Genomic DNA, 13,707 nt, shown 5'->3' with positions numbered 1-13,707 from the left:
TGTGACAATAATTGTAAGGGTGTATGTAGCTGTATTGGATGCATCCTAATATCGGTTATAATTGTACACATACTGGTAAAACTCAAAAAATTAGAATATCGAGCAAAAGTCCCATTTATTTCAGTAGTTTAATGTAAAAGGTGAAACTAATTTATGAAATAGACTTATTACATAAAAAGCGAGATATGTCAAGCCTTTATTTGTTATTATGTTGATGGTTATGGCTTACATCTTATGGGAACCCCAAAATCAAAATCTCAGACCATTAGAATATTGTGCAAAAGTTTAATTTTCTAGGTTTAAAGTGTCCGACTCTAGTTAGCTCATTAATCCAAAATACCTGCAAAGGGTTCCTATTTCATAAATTAGTTTCACATTTTAAGTTGTATTACTGAAATAAATGGATTTTTGCACAATATTCTTATTTTTCGAGTTTCACCTGTATGGTGTGTGTGTGTTTGGTCTACAGATACACACACATGTAAACAAACAATACACACTCTTAAGCCTGGTACAGACTTTCAATTAGGTTTGGGCAATCACTGACCAATTTTACCACCTCAATGTAGTTTAAGGGCTCGTTCCCACTATCGCGAATCTGCATGCGTCCAACGCATGCAGATCCGCACGTGTAATGCAAGTGGATGTGCCTGTTTCCACTGTAGCGTTGTTGAGGTGCGTTTTTTTCAGCGTGAAAAAAACGCACAAAAGAGCCAACGATTTCGCCTGCGTCGGGAATCCGTGCGAATCGCCGCTAATGTATTTAATAGTAAAAACGCATGCGTTTGTTACATGCGTTTTTACCCGCGATTTCGCGTGCGATTTCGCACCTTTTTCAATTTTATTTAGCCCTGGCAGTGTCATGGTTAATTTCGCATGGCACCCTGCCATGCGAAATCGCATGCGAAATCGCGGGTAAAAACGCATGCGGAAACGCATCCGCATGCGTTTTTACAAGCGTCGGAATGCGGCCGAAATCGCATCGCAACAGTGGGAACGAGCCCTAAGAGTTTACCTACATAATCTGCTCATAGTATTCAATATCTGTTGACCCTCAAACTACATGGAGGTGGTAGAATTGGTCAGCGATTGTCCAATCATGATTAAAAGTGTGTACCAGGCTAAACACACAAACATCACACATACACACACACACACATACACACACACACACACACACACACACACATATATACACAAACATTACATACATAAACATTACACACACACAAACATTACGCGCGCACACACACACACACACACACAAACATTACATTCATAAACATTACACACACACACAGACATTACACACACACACAAACATTACACACACACACACATAAACACACATATACACAAACATTACATACATAAACATTACATACACACACACAAACATTACACACACACGAACATACACATACATATACACAAACACTACATGCATAAACATTACATACATAAACATTACACACACACAAACATACACACACATGCACATACACACACATATACACAAACATTACATACACACACACAAACATTACACACACACACACGATCACTCTACAAGACATGAGATGATCATTTCATAACATGCAGTTTGCCTGTCGCATAGATCTCCTGCCATTAGCGTGTAACACACCTGCTACATACGTGTTCTGTGTTAGTAATTTACAAAGTCAGTAATGGCTTCTTTCCCCTGCTTCTCGCCTCTAGCCTCCCTTCCAAGATGTACTACAAATCCCAGCAGTCTCATTACCTCACCACCTATAGTAACTCTGACAAGCCACATACAGTACAAGCCTTTTTCCGATGAACATAAACCTATCCCATAGTCTTTATCTACAACATCATCCATTTGGCCGTCATGGTGCCTAACGTACGTTCCAGGCCCAGATCCCTGGCTGAGGATCCTACCAGAAAGATGCCCAGGAAAACATGGCAGTACATTCTGCTATAATGCCATCTATACACCCGGCACCCTGACAAGGGGAAATAGCCGGTGGCTGGATTCTGGAATGTCATTCTACACGTGTCGTGTGAAAGGAGCGAAGGGTTAATAACAAAGGATGGATGTGAGGCGGAAGAAAACCCCTTGTGAAGTGGATCGTACATCTACCTGTCTGGTCCTGCCCGAGCTCAGATCACGTCAAACATGACAAGCATCGTCCACGTCGCCGGCCCCCGGCTCTATCGCATGACAACACCGAGCTCCCATTACACTGCGGTGTTTGTTGTGATCTGGTGGAACCCACACCTGATACAAAACCTCTTCCTGTCACTAGACCATGGCCAACCGTTGACCCCACTGGCCTCCAAGGACTGAAGACCAGCCCTGATACCTCAGAGGCATCCACCTAAGCAGCAGAATGCACCCCCCCCCCCCTGGACTAGGCCCCCGTCCAAACAGGTAGATCCATCCTGCAGAAAGAACGCGCTCACATCTGTACTGAGGGGATTATACGGCTTGAGGGGTCTCAAGGGGGGGAGAAGGTGAACCATGGAAATGACAGAACAGCACCTGCAGATCCAGTCACAATCCTCTCAGCATGGGAATCGAAGGCTCCGGTGAACAATGGACGTCCTCTCTATCCAAGCATCTCATTCCATGTATTCTCCTGCGCCGACGGTCTCGTGCCTTCGCCTGGAAGAGAAGAAGAAGAGCGTACAATGGTGATGATGCCTCTCACACTAGCCTGGAGAGAAGCAATCCAGTGGCTCAGCCCTACCTCAGCTGTTCATGAATATGCAATGCCTCCACCACTCTGTTGACAAGGAGTGAAGTCACTCCCAGAGCAGGCAGAGATAGGCAGGAGCATGAATAGCTGTAGATAGGAGCAGCGAGATGTGGCTAATTCACTGCAATCACAGCCTCAATTGTCCTCAGCTAGAAAGAGAGAGAGAGAAAAAGCAGGGGGGGGGGGGGGGGGGCTTGGGAGGATGATCAATCTTACGCTGACACACATAGAAAAAGCACCCAGTCTTGTGTTTTTCTTGTAGGGTAGAATTGCTGGACTGGGTGACAGCCATGGAGGACTGAGTGCCAAGAGGGGGGCTTTGAACCATTTTATATGACTAATCCGCGTTAAACGCCTCTCTAAATGGGAAGAACGGTCACGGCTGGCCGGTTGGCAAACACAAAATAATGATCATTGAATCGTTGGTAGGCAGTGGGCACAGATTAATATAGAGGCATTTATGATCAGAAAAGGGTTAAAATGAAATTGGGCCATAGGCAAGAAAGCAGGTTTTGTCAACCTCTGATGATCACCTGGCTTTTTTTAAAGGTGAACTGAAGAGAGAGGTATAGGGAGGCTGCCATGTTTATGTCCTTTTAAGCAATACCAGTTGCCTGGCAGCCCTGCTGATCCTCTGCCTCTAATACTATTCGCCATAGCCCCTGAACAAGCATGCAGTAGATCAGGTGTTTCAGACTTTAAAGTCAGATCTGACAAGACTAGCTGCATGCTTGTTTCTGGTGTTATTCAGATACTACTGCAGAGAAATAGACCAGCAGGGCTGCCAGGCAACTGGTATTGATTAAATGGAAATAAATATGGCAGCCTCCGTATACCTCTTACTTCAGTTCCCTTTTAATAAGATTTGGTGGGCTCTAGCATCCACCAGGCCCCTCGACTCTCTCCAGGCCCTGGGCAACTGCCTAGGTTCCTTGTTGAGGATTCGGCTCTGTTAATGATGTACCTTTGTAGATTTCGCAGCCACCTCAGATCACCCCTTCTGCAGCAAGGCCGTCCCACCAAAACACCCAGGGCTGCCGAGTTTATTTAATATGAAACACAAAAAACTCGCAAGCGCTCACTTACAAGCAGCACCCGGCTATTTAAATGATCTTCAGGATAGGCCAGTAAGCAATATAAAGTGGACCTGAACTCTTGCACAGGACAGAAGGAAAACAGAGAGAAATGCACCCTGTATGTATTTAGAGAGTTTAGCCTAATTCTCCCCTCATCTGTGACTAATCACAAGTTGTAAACTGATCTCTCACCTGTGTCACCTGACTGCCACGGCAGAGAGTTCATTGGTAAACGCAGGATGTTAACAATATGTCAGCTTCCATAAAAGCAGGAAGTAGACACACTGCAGATTTATTGCAGGATGTGTGTCCGCTGTAACAAAAGGAATGTAGACAGAATCGCATATGCGTTTTCTATAGCACATAGTGGCAACGCACATGCGATTCTGTCTAGTGTGTTCCTACGCTAAGGGATCGTTCACACTAAGGATGTTTTTGGCCTTTTTGCAAGCGCAAGCGATTTTCAAAATCGACCACAAAACGCTTGTGCAATGATTCCCTATGAAAAAGTTCATATCAGCGCGTTCCGTCCGCTCTGCGCTTCGCAAAACGGTGCTTGCACCATTTTTGGAGTGATTTTGCTCTAATGGAAGGTATAGGAAGAGCGCGCGCTAAATGCTCACAAAATCGCTTTGTGCATCGATTGTGTTCGTGATTTTAAGTATAAGTACATTGCATTTATTCTTTTATGGGTCAAAGAGTTCACTTCCTGACTTGCGTCAGAGAGTGAATTTCAAAATCTCTCTGCAAAATCGCTTTAGAAAAGCGCTTTAAAAAAACCGCAGCGCGCAGCCAAGCGCCGGAAGGCACTAAAAACATTGCCCACAAAATCGCAAAACGCTTGCGATTTCGATTTTAGATGTGAACAGACCCTTAAGGTTATTATGCCGTTTTTTACCTTTTAGATCAGAGAGGAAGTTCTGAGTTCAGGAAAGTGTAACTACACCTGTAGTACCAGATCTGGCATAGGCTGAACTGGTTCCGTGCCTACTACATCATTTCCTCCGTCTTAAAGTACAGCTGAAGTGAGAGGGACGTGGAGGTTGCCATATTTATTTCCTTTAAAAGTGTACCTGATTTGGGGAGAAATAAAAAATGTATACATACCTGGGGCTTCCTCCAGCCCCCTCCAGCCGGATCGCTCCCACACTGTCCTCAGTCGCCACAACTGGCCCCGGAAAATCCTCCACTCTGGGCCAGATGGTGCAGATCCAGCCAGACACGTTCCCCGTCCTCACTCCTGTCGCCAGGAGCGTTCTGCACCGGAGGCGCAGGCGCAGAACGCTGTAGGCGAAGTGAATGCGGTGGGTGTGGCCGCGCAGCCAGGCCATGCATGAGCAATTGGCCCTGGAACAGAGGTCTTTCTGGGGCCAATTGCAAACAAAGTGGGTGTTGGAGGAAGACAGTGTGGGAGCTTTTAGCCTGGAGGGGGCTAGAGGAAGGCAGGTATGTATATTTTGTTATTTTATGCCCATTCAGGTATCCTTTAAGCAATACCAGGTACCTGGCTGTCCTGCTCATCCTCTGCCTCAAATACTTTTAGACATAGATCCTGAACAAGCATGCAGCAGATCAGGTGTTTCTGACATTATTGTCAGATCTGACAAGATTAGCTGCATGCTTGTTTTTGGTGTGATTCAGACACTACTGCAGCCAAATAGATCAGCAGGGCTGCCAGGCAACTGGTATTGTTTAAAAGGAAATAAATACGGCAGCCTCCATATAATTTTTGCTTCAGTTTTTCTTAAAAGGACACAGGAGCCCAACCCCCCACCCCCTCCCACCCCAATCCCCCGGTCCTTTTGCCTGCTCATATAGCTGTCATGTCTGTAGTATTACACTATCTACTCACTCCTCAAGTATAAATATGTAAATAAATACTTCAGTACAGATACATTTGCAGCTTTCTTATGATGATTACAGTATATTCCATAGTTGTATTCTATTATTACCAAGAGATTGACTGAAAGCTCATGAAGACTATTCAACTGTTGTATTCAATACCAGCACTTCCAATACCGGCACTTCCTGCCCATCCTGAAACTTCTCAAACAAGCTCCTCATGACCCTAGTCACACAGGGGGACCAGAGCTAAGGCATAGCTCCAAATTGTCCATATTTTGGAGGGACAAAACCTACTTACCTGGGGCTCCCTCCAGCCCCTGGCAGCCCATCTGTCCCTCGCCGCAGCTCCGCTCCGCTGCCGCCTGCGTAGAATGCTCCAGGCCACGTGGGCGTGACTGCAAGCGCGCGCTCACGGAGGCGCAGAAGATGCCAACCTAGCGAGGTATCTGCAACGGAAGGGACCCCGGGCCACCGACTGGGAGCAGAGCTGTGGCGAGGGACAGATAGGCTGCCAGGGGCTGGAGGAAGCCCAAGGTAAGTAGATTTTTTTTTTAACCCCAGACCTGTCCTTTAAGTGTCCCTCTTTCTTATCTCAAAAAGTTGGAGATTATGGCTAAGGAGCAGGATTGTCATTCAGGGTCCGTTCTCACTTGAGCGGGAATCGAGCGATTCTTGCTCAAGGCAAACTGCTAGCGGTTTTTAAAAACCACTAGCACATGTAACACTATGGCAAGTGTTCTCACTGCCGCATTGGCGGTTAGCGTTAACTGCAAACGTGTTACATGCAGAGATTTGCCCAGTGATTCACGATGCATAGCACCGCTAATCGCGATTGCTCCCAAAACGCTGCAGTGTACAGTGATTTTTTTTTTCCGCGTTAATCGCTGGCGTTTTGCGGATTTAGGTGTGAACGGGGCCTCAGGGCAAAAAAAAAAAAGAGGCACTTTATTCAGTAGTAATTACAGTAATTACAGGTTTGTTAATTCTGACATAAGCCCTACTGATTCGTAAGGAGTGTCATTTTAGTAGCAGAAGACAAGACATTTATATCATAGTTTTCTCCGCACGGACTCAAAGAACCAGAGCTGCAGCCACCAGGGAGCACTGTTAGGGAGTCTTGCCCAAGATCTCCTTACTGAATAGGTGCTGGCTTACTGAACAGGGAGAGCCAAAGCTCAAACCCAGGTCTCCTATGTCTGAGGCAGAGCCCTTAACCTGTACAATCCAGCAGAACCTCTTTTAGGGCTCGTTTCCGCTGTTGCGGTGCGGAATCGCCTAGATTCCACCACGGACAAAATCACATGCGGATGCGTTTCCGCATGCTGTTTTTCCCGTGACTTCGCATGCGATTTCGCATGGCTAAGAAGCAGGCGAATTTAACCATGTCACTGCCTGTGTAAATTTCCATAACATTACATGCGAAATCGCACGCAAAATCGCGGGGAAAACCGCATGACAAAGCCGCATGCGATTTCCCTATTAAAAGCCTATTCCAGCTGCACGCGAAATCTGACGGCTCTGCCGTGCAGATTTCCCCCACACACCAAAACGCACCCACATGACGCACAAGTGGAAACAATCCCATTCACTTGTATTGCCTATATGAATCCGCATGGATTCGCTATAGTGGAAACGAGCCCTAAGATCCTGCAAAACCTGTAAAAATAATGGTGCTGTAGTCACTGGATTATCTAAACTTGCTTATGTCATGATATAGAGAATTTTATTATGTGTCTTGGATGGTGTAATGGTTAAGGGCTCTGCCTCTGATGCAGGAGACCTGGGTTCGAATCTCAGCTCTGCCTGTTCAGTAAGCCAGCACCTAATTCAGTAGGAGACCTTTGGCAAGTCTCCCTAACACTGCTACTGCCTATAGAGCGTGCCCTAGTGGCTGCAGTTCTGGTCCTTTGAGTCCGCCAGGAGAAAAGCGCGATATAAATGTTATTTGTCTTGTCTTATGCTATATTACTTGATTCTTATACCCATACGATACGAGCTGTTCTGACAATGTATGTAACAATTTTCCTCTGGCAAATAAAAGTGTTTGAAACTAGAATGGTGCTGTAGCTTTAAGGAGGTATTTTAAGGTTTGAGATACAAAATGCAACTTTCTAATGAATGTCAGTTTACAGGCTTATTTCTCAGCCACACGCATATTAAAAATCTGAATATAACTTCAGGCAAGTAAAATAATTTAGTCAACCTCTAACGGCGTTCAGGAAATGCTTTCGCAATGACAAACTGCATTTAGTTTCGTATAAATTTTCTGCTTCCTATTTATGGCAACTTTATTATTACTTTGGGCAGAGTGCAGGATCTCTTGATTTCGCACTGTCCTTTTCCCTGCAAGGGGTGTATATGGAGACTTTTGTCAGCTGAGATTGTTGCGAGATTGACATCCGAGGTGAAAATAAAACGATGAGAAAAACAATTGTATCTATCCTCCTCCTAAAAAATGACTGTTTTAGATATCCCACAGTTTTATTTTATATTTAAATTTAGTTTATAAGTTTTTACTGTTTTACTGACTTTGCTCAGTGACACATTTGAAGTATGTCAGAGCTCAAATCTATGAAATATTGATCCTTTTTATCTCTTTTTCCTGTTCTCAGAAGCCATTTATCGACAGGAAAGTGTTTTATGGCTGTAATTACTAATCAGTGAGGGTTATGCTATAGTTTGACTCAATCCTGACCCGGACAGGAGCGGTCACTTGCATACCTGATTTGTAACTCTTTCAGGCAGAGAAAGAAAAAAAGGAACACAGCCTAGTTATTTGTGTGCTTGGCTCTGTACTTACCCATGTCTATCTCATCATGTCACATGTCACCTCGGTTGTGGTTGATCAGCACACGTGTCAAAATACTTGAAGGTGCATACACACATTTGACAGATGTTGCCTGTCAGGGATCAGCACCTGGGTGACATTGCTGGGCGGGGCTGCACATGTGCATGTTAGCTGACGACGCTCCGTGTCACTATGCGGGGGGGGGGGGGGGGGGGCAGGGGAACGTCGAAGGGACGAGCAGCGTGCACGCGACTTCACATGGCAGTGACATGAATGTCGGGATCGGCCATTTTGGAACGCTGTGAGGAAATAAATATGTGTATGGCCAGCTTACCTGAAATGATGTTAATTCTTGTACGATTGACAGAAATTTCCCATCGTTTGCATTTTTTTAATTAAAGTGGATCTGAGATAACTAACTATAACAAGTAACTTGTCTGTATATCTTATCTAAAGTTTAGATGGTTTACACAGCAAATCTAGCTGCAAATGGCTTCAACAGTAGACACTTATTTCTTCCTGTGATACAATGAGGGCAGCCATGTACTGCTTGTGATCATTACACACAGGCAAGCTGCTCTGCATCTCCACCCCTCAGCCTGTGAAATCTCCCCTCTCCTCCTCTCTCCACCCCATTGCCTCTGAAATATCAGGCGGGTAACACCTCCTCCTCCTTCGGGAAAAGCATCCTCCTCCCCAAACTGAGCTCCCATGAGCACTTACTACATAGGAATCAGAATGCCTAGGCGCTGGAAGAGCTGTGGGCGAGGCTTGTTTAGTTTATAGGGAATTAGGGTATTAACCACTTCAGGACCATAGGCTTACACCGCGTAGGCTAAAACTTGCATCAGGGCCCACAACTCCATAGATACAACACTGATACCCAGGCACTGGCTTCCGAGATACATTTGATATAGAGACCCAGGTTAAAGAGGACCTGAACTCTTGCACAAGACACAAGGAAAACAGAGAGAAATGCACCCTGTGTGTGTTTAAAGAGAAGAGCCTGCCTATTTCCCCACCATCTGCAAGTAATCACAAGTGTAATTTGATCTCTCAGCTTTGTCAGCACAGAAATTCGGCAGTCCTGGGCAGTCACAGCTAATATGTAACCACAGGACGTTAACCCTATGTTTGCTTCCTTGAAAGTAGGAAGTAGACACACTGCATATTTATTGCAGGATTTGTATTCGTTTTTCTTTAAAGGTTATTATGCTGTTGCTTATACAGTATTTTAGAGCAAGGTGGAAGTTCTGAGTTCAGGTCCGCTATAAGTTTTGCATAACCAAAACCTTGATGACGTCATCAAGCCGGGACCCGGCCCTGACGTACACACCATACAATTTTCTGTTAGATTTACCTGCCAGATAATACTCTAATAGACAATTGTATGGTGTGTATTAGGCATAACAGAATACCTGATAGCACATAGTGTAAGGACTACTGGGTCATATTTGTCATGTGTTGTAACCTAGGTGTTTGAAAATGCCTCGTTTGATTCAACATTAGGGGTGCCGGTTTATTGGTATGCCAGTGTGCAGAATGTTAAAGGGAACCTGAAGTGAGAGGTATATGGAGGCTGCCATATTTATTTCTGTTTAAAGGTGAACTGAAGAGAGAGGTATATGGAGGCTGTCATGTTTATTTCCTTTTAGACAATACCAGTTGCCTGGCAGCCCTGCTGATCCTCTGCCTCTAATACTATTAGCCATAGCCCCTGAACAAGCATGCAGCAGATCAGGTGTTTCAGTGGTTCAGACTTATAAGTCAGATCTGACATGACTAGCTGCATGCTTGTTTCTGGTGTTATTCAGATACTACTGCAGAGAAATAGACCAGCAGGGCTGCCAGACAACTGGTATTGATTAAAAGGAAATAAACATGACAGCCTCCATATACCTCTCTCTTCAGTTCCCCTTTAAACCAGGGGTCCACAAACTTTTTCAGTCAAGGGCCGGGTCAACATACTTCAGACTGCTGGGGGGGGGCGGAGTATACATAAAATGATGCAGAAAAACATTACACTATAACACTCAACTCAGCAAGTGCAGATATTGTGACGCTAACATAGCAAGTCATATCTGAGTCTTAATGTCACCAAATGGCCTGCAGCCAATCCGAAAAAGTCTTTGCGGGCCAGATAAAGAGGCATACCCAGGTGACAACCTGCCATTCAATTGGACAACAATGAATGATTGGAAGCCAGTGAATACCAGTTGCCTGGCCAATTTTACACCCGGCCGCTGTGTTTGTTGTGTGCAGGTCTTCCCCCTTGCAATGGAACAAAGAAAACGTCATGCATATGACCATGCGCAGAGTGCGCCAACAGTCATATGCAAAGCACCACCACTCCCCCCCCCCCCCCCCCCCCCCCTTCGCTGCCTGTTGCTCCTTTCCCAGTGACGTGCTCCCTGTTGGACATGAAGTAAGTCACTGGGATTCCGGGTTTCCCCATCATATTCACGTTGTTCCACGCATGCGCGCTGCAATATGTTTTCTGCATCGCCCACTGACTTTCAGTACTAATACGCACTGTGGACTTTTGTGGTGGCTCGACGGCAGATCTGAACTTCAGGTGCAATGCACTAAGTGTGAATGGCCACAACGCAACACACACTTGCCGAGCAAATGTAAAAGGGGCCTTAAAGAGGAACTCCAGTGAAAATAATGTAATACAAAAGTGCTTCCTTTTTACAATAATTATGTATACATGATTTAGTCAGTGCTTGCCCATTGTAAAATCTTTCCTCTCCCTGATTTACATTCTGACATCACATGACAACACCTTTACTGCTGGCAGGTGATGTCAGTGGAAGGAGATACTGCTTGCTTTTTTGGCAGTTGGAAACAGCTGTTATTTCCCACAGTGCAACAAGGCTCCCACAGTGTTGGGAGGAAAAGATTTCTCATGTAAAAGGGGTTATCAGCTACTGATTGGGATGAAGTTCAATTCTTGGTTACGGTTTCTACCTAAAAAGAGTTTCACTTACCTGGGGCTTCTACCAGCTCCCTGCAGCCTTCCTGTCCCGCACCGATCCTCAATGATCCTCTGGTCCCCCGGCCGCCGTAGCTTAGTTTTGTTTTTGCCAACTGATTAGTCTGCGGGCCACTGCGCCTGCGCGGCCCTGACCGCGGGCATCCTCGTTCCCATCCGCAAGAGTGTCCTGCGCAGGCGCAGCACAAGGTTTTCTCTTACTGCACCTGCGCAGGGTGCTCTTGCCGACAGGAATGCAAATGAAGATGCGAGCGGCCAGGGCTGCACAGGCAGGCGCAGTAGCCCGTCAACAGCAAAAAAAAACTAAGCCGCAACAGGTGAACGGAGGATTGTTGAGGACAGGTGCGGAACAGGACGGCTGCAGGGAGATGGTAGAAGCCCCAGGTAAGTGAAACGCTTTCTTTTGAACAGTTTAGGTTCACTTTAAAGTGCTGCTTGTGTTGGAGCCTTGCTCTGTTGCCAATATGTTATTCTATTGTGTTTTGTTTTTTTCTTTTCAGTGGCTGCTCTAGTTTTTAGCTTAGCAGACTCAGTATTATTGATTATTACATTGCCAGAGCGGCTGTTGACTGTGTTATTTTTTCCCATGGCTTTTCGGCCTTGCCAGGCGTTTGAGGTGAAATCTGACGGTGACGTAATGGGAGCTCACGACAATGCGAGGGGTTTGTGCGGAGTTCAGGCGGGTTTCACAATGAGCCTCCGGTGGGCTTTGCTTGGCTTGAACACCTCCAGGGATTTTGGTAGCCATGGTAACAGAGCCAGGGGCCTAGTTTGCTGAGATGACAGTGCTGAATGTAAATGTGAGCATTGCTGCACAGAAAATGATAGGAGCAGCACTCAGACATCTCGCCAGGAACACAAACCTGCTGACGAGGAGGAACTGCGAGGACTTGTCAGCAGGATTACATTGCCCTCCTTTGTTTTTGTACCATACCTGCATAACCCGCGTCTCCAGCAGAGAAGGCCTTATAGATGCGTATCGGCAATCGTCGCTGCCGCCTGCAATCTAATTTCACAATCCGAGGCGCACATAGGGGTTATGCTGATGTCATGGAGATTTCAGAAGCTTTTTTATTGGGATAGTGGAAAATGGGCATCTGTTTATATGGAAGACGTTACAGGTTTATAGTACTTTATAACAGCAAACCTGAAACTAAAATAAACTTATGAGACAATCGATTGTATGCATACCTCCCAACTTTTTGAGATGAGAAAGAGGGACACTTAAGCCACACCCCTAATTACGCCCCTGACACACCCCTAGTCACACATACCATAAAGATTTCATAAGAAAAATATGTTGTTTTATAATTCAAACACTGGTCCTTTCTAACCTGGTTCATTTTCCTTCATATTAACATATTAAAATTAGTAATATATCAGTTGAAAGGATGGGAATAAAGTTTAGAGTCAATTAAACACATTTTTACTAGAGAAATATATATATTTACATAAGTCCTGAAAGAGGGACAAATGAGGAGGAAAGTGGGACAGAGGGACAGGATTCCCAAAGAGGGACTGTCCCTCCAAAAGAGGTACATTTGGGAGTTAAGTGTATGTGTAGCACAGTCTCATATTTTTTCCAGTACAGGAAGAGTTAAAAAAAAAAACAACTTCAGTTATCTATGCAAAAGAGCTTCTCTGAGCTATTCCACCAACTTGGTCAAATACAGTTTTCTGAAGCATTAAAGAGACTCTGTAACAAAAAAAAAACATCCCCTGGGGGGTACTCACCAGCGCTGTCTCCTCCTAAGCGTCCTGCAATCTTCCCCCGACAAGCGCTGATTTATTTACCTTCCCTGGCTCCAGCGGGGGCGCTGTTGCGGCTCCGCTCTACTACACAGGTGCAGGAGACTTGCGCCTGCGCAGTAGAGCAGACCGACAGCGATCGGCTATTTCCACCTATCTCCGAGCGGAGAGCCGATACTGCGCCTGCGCTGGAGCCAGGAAGGTAAATGTTTACATCCCGCTATTCGGAGGGGCACAGCGAGACTGCTGTGGGACACAGGAAGACGGGGGAAGCCTCGATAGGATCCGGAGGCTTCCCCCACCCAAGGTGAGTGCCCCCCCCCCGGGAACTTTTTTTAGTTACAGGTTTTCTTTAAACAGCCAGGAAACAGTGAGAGACAGCTTGGGATAAGGTTTTGCTGCAGGAAAGTTCAAAGATTTATTATTTCGCCTTGCTTTATAGCTAGACAGACAGTGTGGTTTCTAAACTGCAAATATGACAATAATGCAATGTTTTAAACAAAAAGCTACATA

The 13,707-nt window shown here is 45.4% G+C and overlaps 1 protein-coding gene across 7 annotated transcripts in view; it reads right to left on the bottom strand.

Annotated features, from left to right (window-relative positions):
- FEZ1 (fasciculation and elongation protein zeta 1) overlaps positions 1 to 12,480 on the bottom strand; it is an 88,812-nt gene extending 76,332 nt beyond the window's left edge. For 3 of the 7 annotated variants that reach the window (XM_068238878.1, XM_068238879.1, XM_068238880.1), the window contains exon 1: positions 2,525 to 2,647. The gene's annotated coding sequence lies outside the window, so the exon portion shown is untranslated. Of the gene's footprint in view, positions 1 to 2,524; positions 2,648 to 2,732; positions 2,887 to 11,440; positions 11,460 to 11,994; positions 12,084 to 12,379 lie in introns of those variants that run through there. The other 4 variants (XM_068238874.1, XM_068238875.1, XM_068238876.1 and 1 more) reach the window with 4 other exon arrangements.
- Positions 12,481 to 13,707: the final 1,227 nt, after the last annotated feature.

This window comes from Hyperolius riggenbachi, chromosome 6 (assembly GCF_040937935.1).
Source record: "Hyperolius riggenbachi isolate aHypRig1 chromosome 6, aHypRig1.pri, whole genome shotgun sequence".
Lineage (NCBI taxonomy): Eukaryota > Metazoa > Chordata > Amphibia > Anura > Hyperoliidae > Hyperolius > Hyperolius riggenbachi.
This window is presented reverse-complemented; position numbering and strand designations above follow the sequence as displayed.